The 25,457-nt window shown below is 40.4% G+C and overlaps 1 protein-coding gene across 5 annotated transcripts in view; it reads right to left on the bottom strand.

Annotated features, from left to right (window-relative positions):
• Window positions 1-25,457, bottom strand: part of MCTP1 (multiple C2 and transmembrane domain containing 1) — a 477,029-nt gene that overhangs the window by 448,288 nt on the left and 3,284 nt on the right. The window lies entirely within an intron of this gene.

Consider the following 25,457-nt stretch of genomic DNA (forward strand, 5'->3'; position numbering starts at 1 on the left):
TCCGCACGATTACCTTGAGCTGCTGTACCGCCAGAGGTTTTCCTTCCAGAGCTCTACAACTGTCCTACATTGGCCTCACGCGCGTGAGGGTTAGTTTGCTCACGATGGGAACTGGGCTTTTGCATATGGAGACTCAAGTTGAGGAAATTAATCTGAAATTATAGGCAAGCGATGTCTGGCAAATCTCCTTTCATGTATTTCAGAGTAGCAGCTGTGTTAGTCTGTATCCGCAAAAAGAAAAGGAGTACTTGTGGCACCTTAGAGACTAACAAATTTATTTGATAATAAGCTTATGCTCAAATAAATTTGTTAGTCTCCTAAAATGCCACAAGTCCTCCTTTCCTTCGATGGAAAGGCTGAAACAGCTGACTTTTCTGCCAGGCCCACTTGCTTGGGGATAAGCCTTTAATTCTCAGTGCCTCCAGCAGTATCTTAAGGTAACATTGTCTTCCTAATAGAAATTGTGAGGACCTTTCAACATAGATCATTATGAATACCTGACCTATTCTCCCAATAGTATTTTCTCTAAAGCCATTCACAGAAGTGTCGCTGTTGAAAGTGATGCTATGGAAGTGATGCTGGAGCAATGATTGTTACTGCATCAGTCATTTTAAATAATCGCAGACATCACAGAAAACATTGACCTTAGTACACAATTTATCCAGAGGTACATGATAATAATGTACATGACATCTTCTGGTTTGTAGCTATATCCATATCAAGTCTTGCTTTTCTGAAGGTATGAGAAAAATCATCTAGTGGGTTCCAATTTTCTGTGCAGCTAGAAAGCTTGTCTCTCTCAACAACAGAAGTTGGTCCTATAAAAGATATTACCTCTCCCATCTTGTCTCTTATTACATTGAATTGTCTATTCCTATCACAACACACACAAAATGTAGGTAAACAATAGAACAACAATCAGGGATTAGCTCTCACAATACAATTTTGGATCTCTCTGAACCTTTGTTGTTTATTTATTTAAAAAGTTGAGGGATTCAAATGGTGCCTTTTAGAACTGCATTCCACCATCACCAGCAAGGCCAAAGTAAGGAAGTACACAAAAGGCCAGATCCTTACCTCATGTGCCTCAATGAAGCTTTATTGACATCACTAATGTACACTAGCTGAGAATCTGGCCCTGAGTATTAAGGACACTTGCTGAAATTCATGCTACTGTTTACATTAAACTGTAAGTCTAATGGGTATGTTGCTAATGTAGTACATTAGTACATAAGAAAGTTTTGTTGATGTAAATGGTGTTTATTGTGCTGAGCGAAATGATAAGAAGGGCAGAAACTCCACTTGTTGCATCCCAGAAAATGAGAAAGAGAAGATGTCCTGTCAGAATAAATAGAAGCAATTATGCACAAGGACAGTCATAGAGGACCAGGTTTTCAGTAATGTTTTGCCTACAGAATATACAGGTGCAAACAGCTGCACTTGCAAAATACATAATGACAAGGTGCAAAATTGCATATGCAAATACCTGTACATGTTTTGCACATGTAGCTTCCAGTTTGCATATGAAAACATATATTTTGCAAATCGCCTTCAGCGCCTCTGAAAATCTGGCCACTAAAGTCACTCTTGACATATGTCAAAATTCCCAAGAGGAGAAAACAAAAAAAGGACAGAGTTAATGCTAAAAAGCTAGCAACCAAGACAAACTTCATTATTTAACCACAAGAGCCAGAGTACAAAGCTGGGAATATTTAATATAAGGATTCAAACTAACATCCAAAAAGACAAATAGCAAGAAAAAAATTTATTTTTGCCCTTACTTTTCACTGTCTGAAATCTGGATGCCTGATAGGTAACTGGATGCTGAACTGCTACAATTCCCGGCCAGCCCTAAATTACAAGTAGATCATTCATTTTCCTAGAATGAATTCAATGTGGGCAGGCCCTTTGCTGTCTTTCCAAAACCATATTTACAGAACAGAAGTTGACCAGTGACTAAACTGGACTGCTCCCTAGTAATCTTGCTTTCTTTGAAACCATTGCCTAGTTTCCCATTAAATTCAATTGGAGCAGAGTTGACCCCCGGTTTGGCGTAATAATCATGCAAACTCATGGGGTAGGTCTTTACTGCAAAGTTAGCCTGGGAAATTGGCACCCAAGTCAGAGCACTGGTGCTAGGCTAACCCAGGTATGAGCATCCCTAAAGTTGGAGTCTGGGAATGCTTAGGTGAGGAAAATGGGACTGGGATGAGGAGTCAGAGATGGGGAAGGGACAGAACTTGGACAGAGACAGGTTGGATAGAACAAGGCAGAAGGGGACAAGCTTGGGAGGCAATTGGCGGAAGAGTCTGTGCCCGCTAAAGAAAACTTCTTTCCAGAGATTTGAGTGGAATCTAAGATTCCTGAATCTCATCATTCCCCTGCCATCCATAAATACCTTTGAAACCTGTGCCAAAGTCTCCCATGCCCCTCTAGAGCTGGTCTACATAGCAATAGTAGCTTGTCATTCTCTATCAGTTACTCCATTAGCCAAATGGCAGAGGTGTGTGCCATGAATCTAAAGCAGTGGTGGGCAACCTGCGGCTCATCAGAGTAATCCACTGGCAGGCCGCCAGACAGTTTGTTTACATTTGCATGGAAATCTGCCATGCAAATGCTCCCAATGGCTGCTGTTCGCCGTTCCCAGCGAATAGGAGCTGCGGGACACGGCACAGGCTGCAGGGACATGCTGGCTGTTATGTCCCGCAGCTCCCATTGGCTGGAAATGGCAAACCGCGGCCACTGGGCTGTGGGCGGCCATGCAAATGTAAACAAACTGTCTGGTGGCCTCCCAGTGGATTACCCTGATGGGCCACGTGCGGCCCGCGGGCTGACCACCACTGATCTAAAGGTTCCAACCCTGCTGATGAACCATGTAGGTGTGATTATGATGGATTCCACATGATGTAATTTTTGCTTTTTCAATTTGCTTTTTTAACCTATGAAATTATACCCAAAAAATGTTAAAAGAACATTATTGCAAAGTCAAGCACTCAAAAGTTAGGAAATGCTAGAATTAAGGTTGCCTGGGCAACATAAATTTGCTGCCTATGCATTATAATACAGTTAATTGCATGATCACATATTACTTTTTCCTACAGGACCCCTGCCTTATTCAGTATACAGGATGGACCTGCTATGGGGATGAATCTGTGAAGGTTGTGCAGTGAAAAAGACTCTTGTCTGAAGGGCCTCATCTCATTTGTTGCAGAGGTTGAAAGGTGTGTAGTGAAAGGTCTTGTGAGTCAAGCTGTTCAATTACAGCAACTCACACCATCCTCGGGGTGAAACAGATCCAAGATTGGAAGGCAGTCTAATGATCCATGGCAAAATTGCAAGAAGTCATGATGGCATAATCTGGCATTAATCAGAAGCAACTCATCATAAACAGGTCCATAAGAAAGGGAGTTATTGTACATGTTGAATTCTCTGAGCTAAATTACCTTTTGAAACCTTATTGTAAATCTGGAAGGAGGATCATAGCAAGGAGGCTTATGCCATTGTAAAACCAGAAGTCACATTAATTTTGAAATTCCTAGTTTGAATGAGACAAGAGTGACAATGCAATGGCATATGGGACTTCACACCAAAAATAAATAATATTTTCACAATGTGGAAATAAGGTTTTATACAATGCAAATATATAATTTATATTTGGAAAAAAGTACTTGTCTGTGTTTTGTCATTAGTTGCTGTGCTGCTCTATGTTTATCTATGTTTCTATAGATTAAAACTGAGACAAATACAGAGTGACTCAATAACTCAAGCAAGAGGCAGAGAAAATACAGAGTAGATAACTACTTTTTCATTTTCACTGTTACTGTCAGAAAGGAAGAAAAATCTTGTGAGATAAAAGCAGTCTTCAGTACTCTATGAGGCATTTCCTAGTTCTTGCTGTAAGTCACACAAGGCTAACCCAAGCCTGTTTCAAGTTGAAAAATAAAAGTGACATTTTTATAGATTCATATATTCCAAGGCCACAAGAGACCATTGTGAACATCTAATCTGACCTCCTGTACATAACACAGACCATAGAACTTCCCCCAAATAATTATTTTTTGAAAAAATCCAATCTTGATTTAAAAATTGTCAATGATGAAGAATCCACCACAACCCTTGGTAAATTGTTCCAATGGTTAATTACTTTCACTGTTAAAAATATATGCCTTATTTTGAGTCTGAATTTGTCTAGCTTCAGCTTCCAGCCAGTGGAACCTGTTTTACCTTGCTCTGCAAGACTGAAAAGCCTGTTATTAAATATTTGTTCACTATTTTAGATATTTACGGACTGTAGTCAAGTCACTCCTTCACCTTCTCTTTGTTAAGCTAAATGTATTGCGCTCTTTGAGTCTATCACTATAAGGCATATTTTCTAATCCTTTAACAATTCTTGTGGGTCTTCTCTGAACCATCTCCAATATAACAATTCCTTCTTGAATTGTGGAGTCCAAAACTAGACACAACATTGCCAGAGTGGTCTCCCCAGTGCCAAATATAGAGGTAAAATAACCTCTCTACTCCTACTCAAGATTGCTCTTTTTATGCATCCCAGGATCATATTGGCTCTTTTGGCCACAGCGTCACACTGGGAGTTCATGTTCAGCTGATATCCTCCATGACCTCAAAATCTTTTTCAGAATCACTGCTTCCCATTCTGTAAATATGGCCTACATCTTTTTTCCTAAACATATACATTTACATTTAGCCATATTAAAATGCATATTGTTTGCTTATGCCCATTTTACCAAGCAACCCGGATAACTTTGTATCAGTTAATCTGTCCTCTTCCTTACTTCAGTGGTTCTCAAACTAGGGCCACCGCTTGTTCAGGGAAAGCCCCTGGAGGGCCAGGCCGGTTTGTTTACCTGCCGCGTCCACAGGTTCGGCCGATCACGGCTTCCACTGGCCGCTGTTCGCCGCTCCAGGCCTATAGGGACTGCGAGCATTGGCCTGGAGCACCGAACCACGGCCAGGGGGAGCCACGATTGGCTGAACCTGCGGATGCAGCAGGTAAACAAACCGGTCCGGCCCACCAGGGGCTTTCCCTGAACAAGCGGCGGCCCGAGTTTGAGAACCACTGCCTTACTTACCACTCCCCTAATTTTTAAGTCATTTGCAAATTTGATCAATTATGACTTTATTTTTTCTTTTAGGTGATGGATAAAAATGTTAAATAATGTAGGGCCAAGAATCAATCCCTGTGGAACCTCACTGGAAACACACCTGCTCAATGGTGATTTCCCATTTACAGTTACATTTTGAGACCTATCATTTATCCATTTTAAATCCATTTAATGAATTCCACATTAATTTTATATCATTCTAGTGTTTTAATCAAAATTTTGTGCGGTAACCTAGTCAAACACCTTACTGTAGTCTCAATATATTATGTCAACACTATTACCTTTATCCACCAAACTAGTAATCTCATAAAAAAAAGATATTAAATTAATTTGACAGGATCTATTTTCCATAAATTAATTAATTACATTATCCTCTTTTAACTCTTTATTGAGTCCCATATCACCTGCTCCATTATCTTGGTCAGGATTGATGTCAGGCTGATAGGCCTATAATTACCTAGGTTATCCTGTTTACCCTTTTAATAAATTGGCATAACGTTAGCTTTCTTGCAGTCTTCTGGAACTTGCCCAGTGCTCCAGAAGTTGCTGAAAATCAACATTAGCAGTCCAATGAGCTCCTCAACCAGTTCTTTTAAAACTGTTGGATGCAAGTTATCTGGATCTGGACCTGATTTAAAAATGTCTAACTTTAGTACCTACTATTTAACATCCTCCTGAGATACTAGTGGAACTGAAAGAGTGTTATCATCACTATATGATGAAACTATATCATGTTTTCCCCCAAATACAGAACAGAAATATTTATTGAACACTTCTGTCTTTTCCGCATTATTATTGATAATTCTATCATTTCCATCTAGTAATGGAGCAATATCATTGTCATGATTCATTTTGTTCCTAATATATTTTTTAAAACCCTTCTTATTATCCTTAACTCTGCCGGCTATAGATTTCTCCTTGTGTCCCTTTGCATCCCTTATCAATTTTCTACAATTTCTATTTTCTGATTTATATTCATTACTATCAACTTCCCCTGTTTTCCATTTGTTATATATTATTTTTGTATTTTTATAGCAGCCTTCACTTTGCCTCTAAGTGAAGTCAGTTTTTTAACCAGTACTGCATTTTTCCTTCATAGTGGTGTTCTTAAATGGTTGTCAATTATCAGTCACATTTTTCTGATTAAGTTCTTCCTCTCAGTGAATTTAGCTCATAATTGTTTTCAGCTTTGTGAAATTAGCTTTATTAAAGCACCAAGTATATACATTAGTTGTCTGGGCTCTATTCTGTTTGGACATTTTAAATGTAATCCAGTCATGATCACTTGTACCTAAACTACCATTAATTTTTAGTTCTGAGATCAATTCCTCTTTATTGTTTAAGACAAGGTCCAAAAAAGAATTCCCCCATTTTGTGTGCAATACTTTTGGAGTTAGGAAATTGTCATGTAGAAATTCCAAGAATGTTTCGTACTGGCAGCATGATATCTCCAATATATGTCACACAAATTGAAGTTCCTAATAATAACACAGATTTTTTTTTCTACGCATTATAGATAGGTGCATAAAGAGGCAGTCATCCTGTTCCCTGGTGTGATTTGGTGGTCTGTAGGAGACACCAACTAGTATCCCATATTGTGCTTTACCTGTTAGGACACTGGTCCATAAGCATTCAAGACTCATAGACTTTAAGGTCACAAAAGACCATCATAATAATCTAGTCTGATCTCCTGCACATTGAAGGCCACAAGATAATTTTCTTCTGAGTTATCAGTGACTTGGAAACTAATGCTCTTTTTGACATGCTATGTACTATGCATTGCATACATTTATTTTCTAACACACTTAGGGGTTGATCCAAAGCCCACAGAAGTCAATAAGAATCTTTCCACTTCTATAAGATTTGAATCAATCCCTGCTATTTCTCCCTATTCTTAGGTTCATATAGATCTGAAATTTCTAATTCTGATACTTTCCCCCTAAGCCCCAAAATCCAGATACATTAGGAAAATTTTGAAATATACATAGATTAGTGTTGGGCTAAAAATATTTTACCATCTGGTTAGTTCAGGCTACATAATTTGGATATAGATTTGACCTTTCCCAAGTTAAAGGGTATTTCCCAAGATCTGGGATTTTTGTTTCAGGTACTGTAGCAATAGAAGCCAATAGCAAAGACTGGAACCACATTTTCCCAAAATTTGTAGGTGTTCAAAACTGGTGTTACAGTCTCATCCTCTTTCTACTCCCAATATTAGTTTGGTTTGGCATATCCTGAATTTGTTTCCCCCCCCACACACACCTTTTTCCTGCTGGTGGGATATTCTTCTTTAAAAATGTCACAGTTCTTGAGGGTTTTTCTTACTTCCTCTCACTCTGTGCTACAGTTTGCTCTCGTCAGTTTTTGAAGATAATGCCTATGTCGTGGACTTCTTCTTTTCTCTGTTGATATTTATATAGATATCTTGAAAACAACATAAAATAAGAGAAGTTTGCTGTGAAGCTCTAGAATTCTTATTAGCTCTGCAAAATGCCTTAGCTTTCATATTATATAAATTATTTTAACCTATTACTGGGTTTACAGATGTATTGAGGAAAAATGTGTCTGAGCACTCAGACATTAATGTGTGACAGTGTGGCTTCAAAATCCATTCTTAATACAAAATAGCTCCCTTTTTAATGTTGACAAAGTAACATGGAAGATTTTAGGATAAATTGTAACAAGAACTTAGGTACATTTATTGGCAGTTAGTTACTCTCCTTTGAGTTAATATTTGTACATCTGATATTTTTGCAAAATTTCTAGCCTTCTTTTTAAACTATTTAGCTGTAGGTTTAGTCACTTATATTGATGCCTGTGATAGTTCCTCTAATAACTACAAATCCCAAGGCCTAGAACAGCATTTCTGCTGAATAGTTTGTGTAAAGGAGCAGAAAGCTCATGCAGGGAAAGTCCACAAGTCCAGTATATTGTGATATGACATCCACAGCAATTCTCCTCAGGGGGATTTTGAATGATGGGAAGTCCATCAAGACACCCACAAAAATGGGTGTGACCAGTGATTCTGTATGTTTAAAACACTTCTGCACTGGAGGAGTGCAATAGGTTGCATCTTCTTCTTCTACCCCTATCCACAGTGGCTAGCAACCAACCAGTTATGTCAGTTGCCTGGCCCTACATATATGATCCATTATCCACAATAGTAAATAGAAAGACTCTCATTGACATTAATAGGACTGTCTTTCCTTCAGCGCTCCTGCCTTGAATCCACAATTCCATGTGAACAAGCCCTCTTACTTGGTCTTTGCTCCCCTTTTCAGGATTGGACCTTGTATAAATAAATGCACCTTATTTATTATTATTAACTTTCTGGACCTTTTACAGCTTAAATTTGTATCCATGGTCTTTTATTTGACATCTGACATCTACTTAAATACATTTTTCTTCTGTTCTTCAGAATTCTTCGTACCTCAGTGGCTTCTCCACTTAATATATGAAAACATCAATGAAGAGGAACATGGTTACATTCCAATACACCACTTTGAAAATAAACCCTTTTACTGTCAGGTCATACTGCAAATCTTCACATTTAGAGTTCCTTCAGGGCTTCCTCACATGGCATTGCACAGAGTTCTTACTCATATGAGGTGATGACCCCTCTCACCTCCAGTTGAAGTTAAACATTGTTGTACAGCCATGCAGATTCTTCTATTTCCTCTCACATCCTAAAACTATCTGCCACCTTGAGAGGGGTGATCAAAATTAAAACGAGCCAAGGCCTACTGGTGCAAGGTTCTTATTGAGAGATGAAGAACTGGGAGTCATTTGAGGGATTGCATTTGGAAGTGAACTTTTTATTTGTTGAAGGTTTTATTTATTGATATTTCAGGTCATTTATGTGTTGGGATCCCCCTGCTCCCAGCCTCTTTGCTTCACATAAATAACTCAGAGATTCTCCCTTTTGTAGATACCATTTTATAGTTTATTTACAGTGTTTCACTCAACCACCTTTTACAAACTAGTGCAGTCTCAGTATTTACAATGCTATTCAGTTTTACTACTCCTTCCACAAAAAGGGGCAGAAAGGTGTCTCCTCCCAGAGAACTCCCTTTTGTGAGGCCCCACTAGACTTCTCCCATCCCACTCCTCCCCCCAACCTTCTCCTGTGCTCTTTAATTCAGTTTCCTTGTTAATGGGTAATTAGCTCATTATATTCCCAGCCCTAATCTGATCTGGTAATTAGGAACTCCTCTCCTTCATCAGGAAGGGGGAGGGGGAGCTAACTGATTAAAGTGCACAGAGTGTTGGTTTAGTGGCTAATTCCCAGTACTCTGTCACAGTTAACAATAAAACATTTCAACTACAGTGTTTTAGGGGAGGGATAGCTCAGTGGTTTGAGCACTAAACCCAGGGTTGTGAGCTCACTCCTTGAGGGGGCCATCTGGGGCAAAAATTGGGGATTGGTCCTGCTTTGAGCAGGGGGTTGGACTAGGTGACCTCCTGAGGTCCCTTCCAACCCTGAGATTCTATGACATAGAAGTACATACTTAGCTATATAATAAGATTTCAGGATTGTCACCTGTCTGTGTCATGCTGAAGCATAGAATCTCTGTTGAATCAGTGGGAAGTGATGGAAACAGCTACAAGCATGACTGAGAACTCTTTTTGCTCAGAATATCACCAGGTTCAATCATCAGTTGGTATTTGTTTGATATGTTACTGTCCAATTTTTAAGTTCTCAGACATTTTGACTTTGTGAATTACATGCATGCAGTGTACAACTATAGTAAGGCATGTTTCTATGCCACACCAAGAGTCCTAAATCATTGTGATGATAGAGGTAATTCAGCCATCCACTACCCTTACTCTACAGTTAATTTGCATGCTACAATTTCATTAGTTGTATGAAGGAGATTGCACAGATGATGGATTACTTGGCCCCGTTGTTAGGATAAAGGTATTCAGGCCTGTCTGCAAAGGCCTGTACTTTAAGAATTTAGGTGTATTCTTATCACTTGGCTAGTTCTAGAGGTATAAAAGAAGAATCAAGATCACTGTCTGCTGGTGTAAGGGCCTTCTCTTACTGTGACAGTCTGAGGCCCTGTTCTTAGGCTAAGGTCTTTGGCTAAGCAGCAGAGGCAGCCATAAGCTAGGAAGCAAACAGTCACATCCTCACATTCCAAACTAGTCATATTGAAATAAGGTGCTATTGGGCTGTTAGGCACTATCAGGACAGGATTGTATTCCTATCACCTCCAGAGAAAGGGAAGTGCCTAGAAAATGTAAAAGGAAACTTAGTTTGATAGCATCCTGTCTGGCAAGAACTCACTTATCAATAGCTGGGATGTGAAATCCTCACTTCTGTATTGTCTTGCCATGATAGTTCCCACTTTGCTATTGTTTGTCTGTATAATCTCTGTCTGGTTCTGTGATTGTTCCTGTCTGCTGTATAATTAATTTTGCTGGGTGTAAACTAATTAAGGTGGTGGGATATAATTGGTTACATAATCATGTTACAATATGTTAGGATTGGTTAGTTAAATTTCAGGAAAATGATTGGTTAAGGTATAGCTAAGCAGAGCTCAAGTTTTACTATATAATCTGTAGTCAATGAGGAAGTGGGTGGGTGGGGGAGATGGGAACAGGGAATGGGGGTAAGAAAATTGGAATCAAGTTTTGCTAAAGGGGGAAATGGGAATGGGAGTAAGGAAGTTGGAATCATGTTTGGCTAAGGGTAGGAATGGGATCAGGGACACAGGTGTAAGGCTCTGTGGTGTCAGGGCTGGGAAGGAGGATACTAAGGAAGGAAACGGGAATCATGCTTGCTGGAAGTTCACCCCAAGAAACATCGAATTGTTTGCACCTTTGGACTTCGGGTATTGTTGCTCTCTGTTCATGCGAGAAGGACCAGGGAAGTAAGTGGGTGAAGGAATAAGCCCCGTAACACCCGTTACCACATCCGTGCGCCCAACTGCCACCTACACAAATCTCCCATCACAATACAATTCACACACAATATAACCAGCACTCACAATTAGCCCAAACACACATAGCCCCTCACCACAGCATGCACCCTACATTTGCCACTTGCAAAAAGTTTCCCAGAACAACCCCCCTAGTCACAAAACAGAACTATCACACACAATAATCCCAGACATCACTGTGAAGTGTAGACTGCCTATTGAGTTAGTGTGAAGTGATGGAAACAATGACACACATGACTGAGAGCTCTTTTTTTTTCACAATATCACCAGGTTCAGTCATCACTGGGATTCACAATCAGCTGCTGTCCAGTTTTGAAGTTCTTAGCATTGTTGGCTTTTTTTAAACACACAGACACATGATTATACAGATTAGACCTGTGAACTAGCATGGACTTTCAGCTACTAGATTTCTTTAAAAATCCCATTCAGTTCCTTGTCTCAAAAGGTTGCCAACAATGGTGCCAATTGTGGTATTAAATTTGTCAATATCAAATGTACCAGTACCATTGCCAAAAATTAATTTCACTTATGTCACCAAAGAGAAGGACTTTTGTCCATGAGACTTTCACCAGAACTGGTTTCAAGCCAGTAACCTAATGGTGGAAGACATCTTCCCATGAACCATTATTAATCCCAGTAGCCATCTAAAAAGAGATTGTTTTTTAAATCTGACCCTATGTTTTTCTGGTATTTAATATCTCTGTATGTTAAGCATGATTTCTATATTGATTATCCATTTAACATCCTATGCATTGTGAAGAACCAGTATCCTTTTGATAGTGAACGAATTTTTTTTCAGCAACATCCTCTACAAATTTTTGATCGGTGTGCGAATATCACACTTCACAGTACCAGTATATGCTGTTCTAACAACGATAAAATAAAGAGAACATAAAAGTCCTTAAAAACTGTAGCAATAACACAAATTATTTCCTCTGCTCACCACAAACAACTACATGTCTTAAACTGCAATTATGTTATTCCTCAAATTCGCATTAACCTCTTACTGAGATCAGGCAAGGCTCTGTTGGACTTTTTCCAACAGGCAGCCTTCTTCAGGAAACTCATTTGTGACATATTATGTTGTAAATGGTTTACAAGAGGTGCAAAAATTGTGTCATTAAATCCAAATTGCCAAAGGTGTACAATTTATACACATGTCTTCTGTGTTGAAGCCCCAGGTGTGTACCCAAGGTGTGTGCTGCTTTCCTGAAAAATGTACATTCTCATGTGATATTGTTTACCTTAAATGTTTTATGAAGTTTCACACACTGCTTTGGGGTGGTTATCTGCTGTCTCCATTCCCCACTGATAACTACTTGTAGTTCACAGCCATAAGATTACATTTTATTTACAAGTCTTCAGCACCCACTTTTCTTTACATCAAAAATAATTAAAACTTTAGTAGAGATTTTGAACCTTCTTATTGAATGTGAATCTGAAGAAATGGTAGGGAAGAGGTTCTCAAACTGATCTATGGAGTGCTTGTTGGTGGTTCACAGAAAGCTAATAGTCATAGTGTTGGTTCCTTGTCTCCACCAGTGTAATTCCAATAAAAAGATACAAATACTTTCCTTTACCCATAAGCAGCAGTATAGTTATTACAGGTATATTATATGTTTGCAAATGGGAGGGCAGGAACTCTGTGCAATTGTGAATGGGAATGGAGACTGTCTCTGCATTAGGATGTGGTTGGAGCTAAAAAATTTGGAGAACTTCTGTGTTAAAACAACTTTGCACATTATGGAATACCACAAAGCCTCAAACAGCAGTATCTATAGTTAAGGCTAAAGTTTTGTCACGACTATGATCAGTAAAAGTCAGGGACAAGTCACGGGAAATAAACAAAAATTCACGACAGCCCGTGACCCGTCCCTGACTTTCACTAAAAATATCCCTGACAACAGGAGTAGTAGGTTCAGCATCCACTGCTGCTGGGGCTCCCAGGTCCCCAACCAATGCAGTGTGTGGGAGCTCCAGGGTCCCCCTACCCCTGGGGCTGGGCTGCAGCGGGGTCCCCTCGCCCCGGGCAGCTGGTAGCTGCAGGGTCCCCCAGCCACTGGCTGCAGCAGCAGCTGGGCAGCTGCAGTTCTGCCAGCCCCACACCACATCAGTGGGAGACCTGGGAGCCCCAGCAGCAGTGGGTGCTGAACCCACCTACCCTTTTTGTCAGGAATATTTTTAGTGAAAGTCAGGGACAGGTCACAAGCTGCCATGAATTTTTGTTTATTTCCCGTGACCTGTCCATGGCTTTTACTAAAAATATCCATAACAAAAACTTACCTATGATTAATGTTTTCTGGCCACCTCACTTCTGCTTAAATCTCCACTATGAAGCACAACACAGCTGGATTCATGCTGCAGATACGTGGGCCCTGGTGCATAACAAGAGTTGCCCAACTGAAAATGTCACCTATATTTTAAAATAAAGAACTGACACTTTAAAGAGATAAAGTGCAAAGGAGACACCTTCTTTACTGTATGTTTTATTATGTACATGTGAAGGAGAGCTCAGGGAAGGGAAGGCTTCAGTTGTGTTTCCTCCTCTCTGTGTTGTGTTTTCAAACACAAAAATGTTATAGTGAGCTTAACTAAACAGGGGAACCACTAACCTGATGACTAGTTATGAAGGATCCATCCTGCAGTTGGAACTTGACAAGTTGAAAGCCAAGTAATCTTTTTCCCTGACTATGGCTACCCTTATCGTAGGAGATATTATGGGAGAGCTCTATATGTGTATATATGTAAATATCTAGTTAGTAGCAGCTGGTGCTCAAACATATACAGCACAGATCCTGTGTTTTGTTGGTCCAATGAGACGTGTGCACTGCAAATGGCTTCCCATGTGTCTCTGTACATCAGCTGTTAACAGGAGATGAGCTAAGGTTGTTTCACTTGGAAATTCATCTTTCCTTATCTTACAGTTTGTATCCAAGAAGTTTGGGCCTTCCAGAGACTAAACTGTTGCCTTCTCCTTCTGTCTTTTGTTGTATTGGAGGCTTGGTAATGGTATTATGATAGAATCAATTACAGGAATTTAGTTCTACTGATACCTGCCATGTGACCATATTATACCCATTTGTAACACTGATCCATGTCATGTGACTGAGGCCAGGAAATAGCAAGAACTCTCTTATTAGTATTCCTAAATATCATGCTCTTATGATAGCTGTGTCTTTGTTATTTTACTACATTATATTATACCTCTCTAACAATCCAAAATAATGACTGTTGGTTGGTAAGCCTGATGATATAGAAAGCAATGTGTATATTTTACTCACACCAAAATCTTACAGATAATTTCTCATCTGATGCAGCCACCTCCTCCAATTTACAGGTACTCTAACAGCTACCAGGTGAGTCTTCTCTTTTACTGGTTTTTTTTCAAGTTCATGTTCATATTTTGCTTTTCCCTTCTGCCTACATTAGCCCTAAATTATTTGGTCTCTGTCTCACTCTTCTTTTGACTTGTATACCCTCTTTTTTACTCTTGCTTAGAATTCTCCTTTGTCTTGCACTTTTCTTTCATTGTTTCACAGAGCTTCAGACCTCTAGAAACTAAGACTCAGTCTTGGTTATTTTCTCTTTGTTGCAATATAAATTTTAACCTTACCATCTTGAGTTGAACTAAGTTAAGGGTCTTTAAAATTTCACAATGCTTTAGGCAATATTATGAAGTAAAAAATAAATTAATAACCAAGCAATGTTAAACATTATTAAATGATCTATTGTTGCTTGACATACATGCGTATTTAAAGAAATTTTTTATGAAAGATATTTCAGTTGTTACTTGTGGTTGGATAGATTTGTTCCTAGCCACAATTAGTTAGCTATTTTCCAATCTTCCAAGTATCCATGAGCAAAATTTTGCATTGGTGGGAGTGGGGGAATTATTGTTATTAGTAATTTCTCTTTTGTAATGAATGTTACAGATTTTTTAAAAACAACAACACTGATCAAAAACTGGATAATTATTCATTGAACAAATTTACTGATATTTGCTTATTCAAAAATAATTTTGAATTTATTCACCAAATAAATCAACAAATTGCATAAGCTTAGGAGATACTAATATGCTACAATAAATCATTTTACATATAATGTATTCATCAAATACAAACAAAATTTTATGAGGAATGTGTTAGATTTATAATATTTGACCAGTGGTAACATATACACAATTTCAATATCATAGTGAATCATGCAACTATTGCAATATTTATTTTACTTAGATTTATAAGATCTTTGATAGATGCCCACACTATGCTCTGTGTACCCATTACATAAATTAAAATATACAATTTAAAATATCATGAAATGCAATATACTGTCATACAAAGGCCTGCTCATCTCACCTCGAAACATAAATATATCCACCAACAAATATAGTAAAAATACCTCCCCCCATAATAATCCCCTCCATTAATCTTTAACCCACTCCCTTCTTTGAAGTCTGCTTGAAAAGCTAAGAAATTTCAGCTATGGTGGACCAAAAAGGGATGAAGGGGAAATTAATTTCCAAAATCTTGCACTTCTCACAAAGGTGCTAGTAGCCATTCCAAGTTAAAATAAGGAGACTCCACTTTAGTGCCTCCACTGATTTCAGCTGTGACCGTGTATCTAGGAAGGGAGGTGATCTCTGAGATAACCTATAAAGCCCTAAATAGTTAGGGCCCTGGTTTACACCTCCACCTTGAATTTCATCTGGAAGGCTATGGAATCCAGCGCAGATTCCAGAGTACTGGAATAAAGTGAAACTGCTTATTATTCTGCACTAGCTTCAGTTTTTAGCACAGTTGTTAGTGTGCAGCCTCCACACACCGTGCAGTACCTAAATCTGATCTTGAGGTGACAAAAGACATGGATAGTTGTTGAAAGGGCATCCTTGGAGGAATGAGGGGAAAGGTCTGTCTCAGGTCCAGATTAAGATAGACCAACTGTGGGCACATGCCTAGGTCCTCAGTCCTGAAGTTCTGTGATGCCCTCAAAATCTTGAAAGATATGTTTCTAGCTCTAATGGTTCTGAAGGAAACCTTGAAAACATGCCCTGAATGTACCCTGTACACTGACGACTAACTGTATCTGCAGACAGTCTGAATCCAACAGCTATGACAGGCCCCATTCATCTTATAGTGCTGTAAACACTGAAAAACATTGCCCGCCACCAAAAACATCCCAACAAGGGACCTGCATGGAGTGTTCTCTGCTGGGGTGCTATTGGTATCAACCTCTTGGCCTCTTTCCAATTGTGAGACAAACTCACTTACCATGTTGTTAAACTGGGTTGCAAACTCTTTGGGGAGGTCTTCCAAAGTGTTTGTACCCCTCTTTTGGGTCCAACTCAGTACAAATAAATAAAATATGTTCTTACTGCATCTTTCCCTTCCCACAGGGCCTGAGGAGCCCAAGCCCTCATAAACATAACCTCCATGAACCTGGATTCTTTTTCAACCTTCTCAGCTTCCCTAAAGTGGTAACTGATGGGAAGTAGTTGCTGCAGTTGAATGCCCAAATAAGAACAGCCAGGGCAAGCTGCAAAGTCTACAAAGCTGCAAAGTCTGTCTTGACCAATGATCCTCCCACCCCCATATCAATCCCAAAATACTTCTGTCCAACCCTCCTCACACAACATAAAAATCAGTTTCTTTTGCCTAACAATTTCAAGTGTCCCATCCAACTCGCTATCCAAAAATATTTAATCCACCTATTCCAACCACTATCAGAAAAACTTTATGGTGCCATCTACATATTTTTAAACACGAAGGATAAACGTGCTGTAAAATTTCATGAATATCATTAAATGGATCAGATTTGGTTTCATGTAAAAAAAAAAAAAGAGTAGAGAAAATACAATTTCTGGATCACCTTCAAGAAGATGAGCACAAAATGGATTATAAAAAGCCCATATTCTGCACATTTATTCTAAAGGTTTGTTGTAGTGAGTCTTTCCAGAATCTCAGTTGCATACAATCACTGCCTCTAATGGCTCGCTAGTGGTATGGATTTCCAATGGAAGCAACTGTATGGACTGCAGCCAATAAAAAGTGTCTATCTACCTTTTAACTTTGTTTAAATAATTCCAAAATATTTTAATAAATATTCAGATCTATTTCTAATTTGGTTTCAGCACCATATTCATCCTTCCACACCCAGATTTCTGTTTTGTTTTATCAAAATGTAAACTCACTGGGACATGGAACATGCCTTACTCTGTGATTTGCAAAGTGCCATTCATCTTTACAGCACCACAGTAAACATTAATAATATGGGTATAATACTTAGTTCACAGGGGTGTTGGGAGGGTAAATTAATGAATCTTTGTAAAGTGTTTTGAGATTCTCAGATGGAAGGCACTATATAATTGCAAAACATTACCCACAATTAGAGTTGGTGCAAAACTTAAGTCTTTTCCTATCATTACAGCAAGAAGTGTTTTACAAGAAATCAGTACACTATATGAACGTACACTAGCTGCAAGAAGATACTGTTATGGATGCTGTACACATAGGCAGGGCCGGCTCCAGCGAACCCTGGAAGCGAACCCTGCAGGTGCTTGGGGCGGCAAATGTATGGGGGCGGCAGGACTTGGGGCTCTGGGGCGGCAATCTGCCCTCAGCGGCGGAGGGAATTTGGGGGCTGCTCGGTGGAAATTCGGAGGGCGAGGACGTGACTCTTCTTCAGTCCCCGCACCATCACTCCGCCTCTGTGTTTGGTGGCAAGGTTTGTTTTTTGTTTTTGTTTTTTTACCACTTGGGGCGGCAAAAACGCTGGAGACTGCCCTGCACATAAGACTCGGAAAGTCACTACCACATGCAGGCAAATAGCTCCCTTGCACCCCCCTCCCCTTTGCTGGCAAACCTTCTTGCCAGAGTGACAGTGATATGTACAGACTAGACCACAGGTTTGTAGTTATTTAATAAAAGCAGAATATCACATGCTGAGAGAGCCTGCTGTCTGCATCTTTCATTGCCACTATTTCCCATTTCATGTAATTAGAGTTTAAAAAAGACTATTCATGTGTTCTGCGTTTTTACAAGGATCTGACTAACTGCCATCCACACAGATTTCCAGGCTGCTCTGCCTGTTAGGATGCTGGGAATGGGGATGATGATGTCTGCTTGGATTAAGTCAAGGTGACATCTCTCTCAGTTCAGTTCAGGTCATTCTCCACTGCAGGGTTAATTGCCTTCAAACTAGACCCATGGAGGATAGTGAACTAGCAAAACTCTTGAGGCTTTCCAGTGACTTTTAGCATAACTGCTCGTTAGTAGCAACTAATGTAACCTAACGAGATATTTTCAAGCATTTGTCAGAATCAATAGTGTGGTATATGGCCTCTATCATTCAGTGTCCTCTTTCTTTCAATTAATCTATGCATCAGTGCCTGTTTTCTTGTTTACATAGGCAAGGATATGTTGTTCAATATCTATATAACTGTGAACCACAAGCTGATCCCCATGCTGGCCCAAACAGTGAAATGCAGTCATAAACTTGATGGCTCCAGTCTTCTGAGAATCCCCCCAATGTGAAGCATTCCTCAGGTGAGGGAGAGCTCCTAAAGCAGGCTGTTTGGATTCTTGGGGAGCCAAAAAACCAGAACTCCTGAATAGTGGCATGTCTGGGATGTGACAATGCCCAGTATTTCTTTTAAACAGCACTTCTCCATGTTTCTTATTTGGCTATTTATCTGTCGTCTTCATGGCTTTTGGCAGACAGTACAGAGAAAAGCAGCCCTGTGGCTGACCTGCTTAAACTTGGAACTGGTATGGCCACTAGCTACCCCAGGATTGAGTAGGTGAGGGGGTTGGGATAAAGGCAGTGTTAAGGCACCTTTGAGCCCCGCTATCCCATTGAGTTGTGCTTAACACAGCTCAGAGTATGAGCCAAAAAGTGGTTAACTATTTTTTTAAATCTTCCTGGCTGTTTTTTCTCTTTGTATAACTACACCTTTACACTTTTCTGGTTAGGAATGTAGGTCTCCTTACTCATGGTGTCTTGTGCTTGATATCTTTTCTGTTCACTTAGGGCCAGAGTCAAAGCCCACTGAAATCAATGGGATTCTTTCAACTGACTTCAATGTGCTTTGGATTGGACCCTCATGCTTTTGTTATCAGTTTTCAAAAGTGACATAAAATTCAATAGTATCACCTGGCTAGGTATGAACAGAAAGCTGAGTTTGGGATCATCGCTCTCGACAAATGGTGCAATTAACTCTCCCACATCTGCTGTTACTCGGAAGAGGACAACACTTGTTTTCAGTTTGGTTTCTTGAAGTTGTTGCCAAATCTCATTCAGCTACCTTAATTTAAATTGCACCCCTTGTGCACTGAAAATGTAGCTAATATTGGCAAAACTACAAAACTGTCTCATTAATACAGTTGTTTCTGATTTACTGCTTTCATCTTTCAGGTATTTTGCCACCACATACTTTGATATGGTATCTTGCACCACAACCAAAGGCTGGTTTCAGCTTCTGCAAGTAATCTATTCAGTTCAACATTTGAAAACTCAGTGAACATGGAAATGTTAACCAAAGTTACTGCTGAAAGATTGTCAGCAACATTAAGCAGGCAAAATGATAAGTGTTGGTATAACTAATGACCAAACAATAATTTGGATCTGAGTCTTGCTGAAACACTTGTTTGTTGAGCTTGGGCTTCCTCTTGTGGATATCTTGACAGGCTAAAAATAAGTCAAGGTCCTTAAGCTATTTCTATAATATGTTTAAGCAAGACCAGACTAAATTTGTTCTCACATCACAGACCTGGCTAACCACAGCACATCTATTACCTGAATGTGTTTAATAGGTTTGTAAATCGTAAATGTGTGTTCTAGTGGTGAGCTGATGTTAGTGCTGAATGACCTGGCTTTACATTAACTGATGATGTTCAAGCCCAGTAAAACAACATGAGTAATATATATCCCTGGGACAAAGTTGGTCTCTTTAATGCCAGTGCTTTCTGAAGTTGTGAGCAGAATCTGTCAGAAAACTCCCTTACATTGCTGTATGCATTGGAGATGAAGAGTTCTAGAGCATGGTTTAGTTGAGAGGCAGAAAAATAAAACGTGGAGGTGGATTTGTTCTGGAGAAGGTTGGCTTAGGAATGGTCTTTAACTCTGAATGAGCTCAAATGAACAGGAATTGGGACTCCGGTTATTCCATAGCTCAAGCAGAGCCCAACTGGAATGAAAGCAACCTGGAGAATGTGGTTTGAGAGTCTGAGGACTGACAATAGATAGAAGGTTCCATGTTACTGAAAATACAAATGTCTGCCAGTGCTGGAGAACTGAAGAGAGTTGTTCATTTCTCTACAGTGAGAACTGAGGGGGTTTGATTCTCTGTGACAACCATTTTCTGACCTAAGATTAGAAGAATTTCTGATTGTCGGTTCACTACAATATTCCAGGAGCAGTGTAGCTTTACAGTGGCATTCCTCTGGTTGGGCAACTGTATTTTCTGCAGTCTTTAACACTGAAATGGGATCAATTTATAGAACATTAGTCTCTCATCCATCAGGATACGGTAACTCCTCACTTAAAGTCGTCCCGGTTAACGTTGTTTCGTTGTTACATTGCTGATCAATTAGGGAACATGCTCATTTAAAATTGTCCAATGCTCCCTTATAATGTTGTTTGGCAGCCGCCTGCTTTGTCCACTGCTTGCAGGAAGAGCAGCCCATTGCAGCTAGCTGGTGGGGGCCTGGAACCAGGGTGGACCAGCAGCCCCCCATCAGCTCCCTGCTCCCCTAAGTTCCCTGTGCAGCACTTACCCAGCAGGCTATCAATTGCGGGCAGTTCAGCCATCCCTCCCCCCACTGCCATGTGCTGCTCCTGCCCTCTGCCTTGGAGCTGCTCCCAGGAGCCTCCTGCTTGCTGTGTAGGGGAGGGGCTAATGTCAGGGTGCCCTCCTCCCCCCTATTCCTGCCCCCCACTTACCCCTTCTCCATATAGAGCAGGGTGGGGACAGGACAGGGCTTAGGATGGAGAGAGCTTGCTGGCCACAGCTGCTGTCTCAACTTCCTAATTTTTTTAAAGGCAATGTACTTAGAATGGGGTCAGCGTACTTAAAGGGGCAATGCGCATCTCTCTCTCTCCCATATATAATATAGTTTTTTGTCTGGTGAAAAAAATTTCCCTGGAACCTAACCCCCCCCTATTTACATTAATTCTTATGGGGAAATTGGATTCGCTTAACATAGTTTGGCTTAAAGTCGCATTTTTCAGGAACATAACTAGAACGTCAGGCAAAGGGAAAGAATGCTGGAAATGCAGTTAATCAACAGTCACTTTTGTAACAATCATCCAGTGAAGTGAGCAGTAGCTCATGAAAGCTTATGCTCAAATAAATTTGTTAGTCTCTAAGGTGCCACAAGTACTCCTTTTCTTTTTAATCATTTATGGAATTGTTACAATATAATAGAGTCTCTGCAATGGTGGGAACTGCCACTGGCTGCAGAAAGAATTATCTGTTTCTGATTCCACTTTTGCATTCTTTCTTACCCATAACATTTTTATTATCTGTTAGTATTGACTCTCTCTGTTCATCCATCTCAATCCATAGGTGAGATACCAGATACCAAAATGAATGATAAATATCAGGTAGGCTTTTTTAGAAATAAAATTGAGAAAACTAATTAATTTAGTCCTTTCTTCTGTTCAGAAATCAGCAGCAAATAGGCTGTTGTTTTTAGCAGACCTCTGTCACCTGAGGAATTTCCAGTACCAGGGAATCTTCATGGGGCTGTCTCTGCCACATTGATGGCTCCTTTATGCTACCAGAGTGGCAAAAAGCAGCTGGAGCTTAGAAGGGGATCTGGTCCAATATCTGTGGTTAAATGAATTCCCTTTTTCAGTTTGCCTTGTTGCCAAGTAGGGGAGTTCGAGCTTACACTACTCCATGCAGTGAGTGCCGATGCCTACAGGTGGTGTCCAAAATTTTGTGAAAGAAAATAGGACAGTAAAGGGTGACAGATTCAGAACAGATAAATTCAAGAGAATGACATTCATTCCAACAGACAGACTGCTCTACATTCCATGATATTCAGAGTGAAACCAACTATGATGAGATCTCCAGATCAGTAGACTCCCTTGGTCTTCTAGGACCAAGCATAAATTTTCTGTAATGTCATCATTTCACTGAAAAGTTGTTATAGTTTAGTTCCATTTTTTTTCTAAATAGATTAAATAGTCTAAATTTTAGGGGACATGTGTTGGTGAAATAGGCACTAACAAGAAAATGAGACTAACAAAAATCAGGAAGGATTAGTAACAATTACTCAAATTCAGTAACCTAGTTAAGTTATTTTTTGTACCTCTACCCAATCCAACCTTCATAAGCAGATAATATTTCATACTGCATATCTGAATTAAGTTACAAAATTGGTAACTATCATGATCTCCATTTTATAGAAACTGAGGCTCAAAAGGGTTACATATTTTACCCAAGGTCCCACAGAAATCAGTGTTAGAACCTAGGTGTTCTTATTGTGACACGGACGCCTAGTCCACTAGGCCATAGCCTTTCCCAGCTAAACCACATGACATTAAGCCCAATTTATTTTCAGATTTCCCCTCTGACAAATATACATATACACCAAAATACTTTTGGGAAGTTTGTAGATATTATCTGAGCAACAATGGATTTCCCCACCTGATTCTTTCTTGTATTACTACCTTGTGTATAGCTTTGGAAGAATGTCTCCACATTTTTTAAATATAGTGTTTCATTACCTTTCAATAAAAATCTATATTTAAAAAATGTGGAGACATTCTTCCAAAGCAATTTGGTTTCAAAGTAAACTGTTTAAATCAGCAAAACTCCACGTGATTGTCATACCCAATTTCTCTTCCAGATAACATTACATAATTCTTGATAAACTTCATAATGTTCAGCCAACAAATATAGCATAGAAGTTACACACTAGAACTATAAATAGAGTACAACAAAAAATCAATACTAATGCAGTTAGACATGTCTCCAAAAAGATTTAAACTCTCAGTTTCGATTTGGGGAAAAGGCTGCTAAAATGGCTGAATGGAGTTCTTTCTATTTTCAGTTCCACTGGCTATGTTTTGTTTCTGTCTCTTCTAGTGTGGAGCGGGGAAAGGTCTCAAAGGTTCTGCTTTCCTCAGCCTGCTTCCAGTGCACTGGCCAGAAGGCAAAAAGGGACTGCATGGCTCTCCTTGATCAGGACTTGCAGGCAATGAGGACAGACACAGGAATGGATTTAAGCAGCAGGTCACAACTTTATTAACTTAACACTAGGGAGGGCACTAGCCACCCCACCTCCCCTGACTTTCACATACCATTTAAGTGGGTCCAATGTGGGAGTTATGGGCAGTCCCACCATGTAACCCATAACTGGCTGGTCTCTCTTTTCAGCCTATCCTTAGGATGCAGCACACTTTTCTGAATCTTCTCTCCTTCCTCTCCATGAGGGGGACAGAGGGTACCAAAGGGGCACCTCAGGCTGCAAAGACTTGAGGTCTCCCCTTCTCCTATAGTAGGCACAAGGTCCACCAGCAAAATCCCAGGTCCCTTGTGCTTCTAGGAGCTGGACCTTTTGGCATTTATTTCCCTGACAAGATAGCAAAGTGGAGCTCAGAGGCTCCCCTTTCCTCTGGCTGCTTCCACTGCCCTTTGGTGGTAGGGGGAGAAGGGAAGGGGAATGAGAGAGTTCCAGGGCCCCCTTCCCATCTCTTTTCATCCTTTTCTCTCTCTCTCTCTCTCTCCCTCCCTTTCTTTCCCTTCTCTATCACATTTCTTTCTGCCCCTCCTCTCTCCCTTTCACATACTCACAAAGCGAAAGGGAGGGACAGGAAGAGGGGGAGAGAAAGGGAGAGGATGAGTGAGGGAAAGGAGAAGATAATAAGCATGGGGTAGGCCCTGAATGAGAAGGGAGTGTGAGTTAGGAATGAGTGAATCAAAGAGTAGATGGAATAAGTGGGGGAATGAAGTGGGAGAGGCTGTGTTCACAAGTTCTAAATGTGAATGCCGCCAGCCTGTCATTCTGTGCACAGAAAATGTACAGGGATCATTTATAAACATAACTATATACTAAGAAATTGGAATGACATGGCAGTTAGTTAGAGTATGCCACTTCCAACACTAACACCTTTTTATACCTCCTTTGTGTTTACTGCTCAGTTCAGCTCCTTAGGGTGTGAGGCCCGGTCTACACTACGGGGTTAGGTCGAATTTAGCAGCATTAGGTCGATTTAAAAATCACTGCATCCACACAACCAACCTCGTTCCATCGACCTAAAGGGCTCTTAAAATCGACTTCTGTACTCCTCCCCGATGAAGGGAGTAGAGCTAAAATAGACCTTGCTGAGTGGAATTTGGGGTAGTGCGGATGCAAATTGATGGTATTGGCCTCCAGGAGTTATCCCAGAGTGCTCCATTGTGACCGCTCTGGACAACACTTTGAACTCCGATGCACTAACCAGGTACACAGGAAAAGCCCCAGGAACTTTTGAATTTCATTTCCTGTTTGGTCAGTGTGGTGAACTCAGTAGCACAGATGACCATGCAGTCCCCCCAGAATCATAGAGCGTAGAATGTTTCTATGCTCCCCCTACCATCTCCGTCCCTGAGATTATCGCAGATTAGAAGGCGAAAAAACGCACTCGCAATGACATGTTTTCTGAGCTCATGCAGTCCTCCCACACTGATAGGGCACAGCTTAATGCATGGAAGCATTCCGTGGCAGAGGCCAGGAAAGAATTAAGTGAGCGCGAAAAGCGGAGGCAGGACGCAATGCTGAGGCTAATGGGGGAGCAAACGGACATGACGAAACGTCTGTTGGAGCTGCAGGAAAGCCAACAAGAGCACAGACCCCCACTGCATCAACTGTATAACTGCCTACTCTCCTCCCCATGTTCCATAGCCTCCTCACTCAGACACCCAAGAATGCGGTGGGGGAGGCTCCGGGCACCCTGCCATTCCACTCCAGAGGATGGCCCAAGCAACAGAAGGCTGTCATTCAAACAGTTTGATTTTTAGTGTGGCTACAATAAGCAATGTGGCCTTGTTCTTCCCTCCTCCTCCACCCCACCTGGGCTATATTGACCGTTATCTCATTTTTTTTTTAATTAATAAAGAAAGAATGCATGGTTTCAAAACAATAGTAACTTTATTTCAAAGATGGGAGGGTGATTGGCTTACAGGGAATTAAAATCAACAAAGGGGGTGGGTTTGCATCAAGTAGAAACACACACAACTGTCACACTGAAGCCTGGCCAGTCATGAAACTGGTTTTCAAAGCCTCTCTGATGTGCAGTGCGCCTTGCTGTGCTCTTCTAATAGCCCTGGTGTCTGGCTGCTCAAAATCAGATACCAGGTGATTTGCCTCAACCTCCCACTCCACTATAAACATCTCCCCCTTAC

Source organism: Lepidochelys kempii, chromosome 5 (genome assembly GCF_965140285.1).
Source record: "Lepidochelys kempii isolate rLepKem1 chromosome 5, rLepKem1.hap1, whole genome shotgun sequence".
Lineage (NCBI taxonomy): Eukaryota > Metazoa > Chordata > Testudines > Cheloniidae > Lepidochelys > Lepidochelys kempii.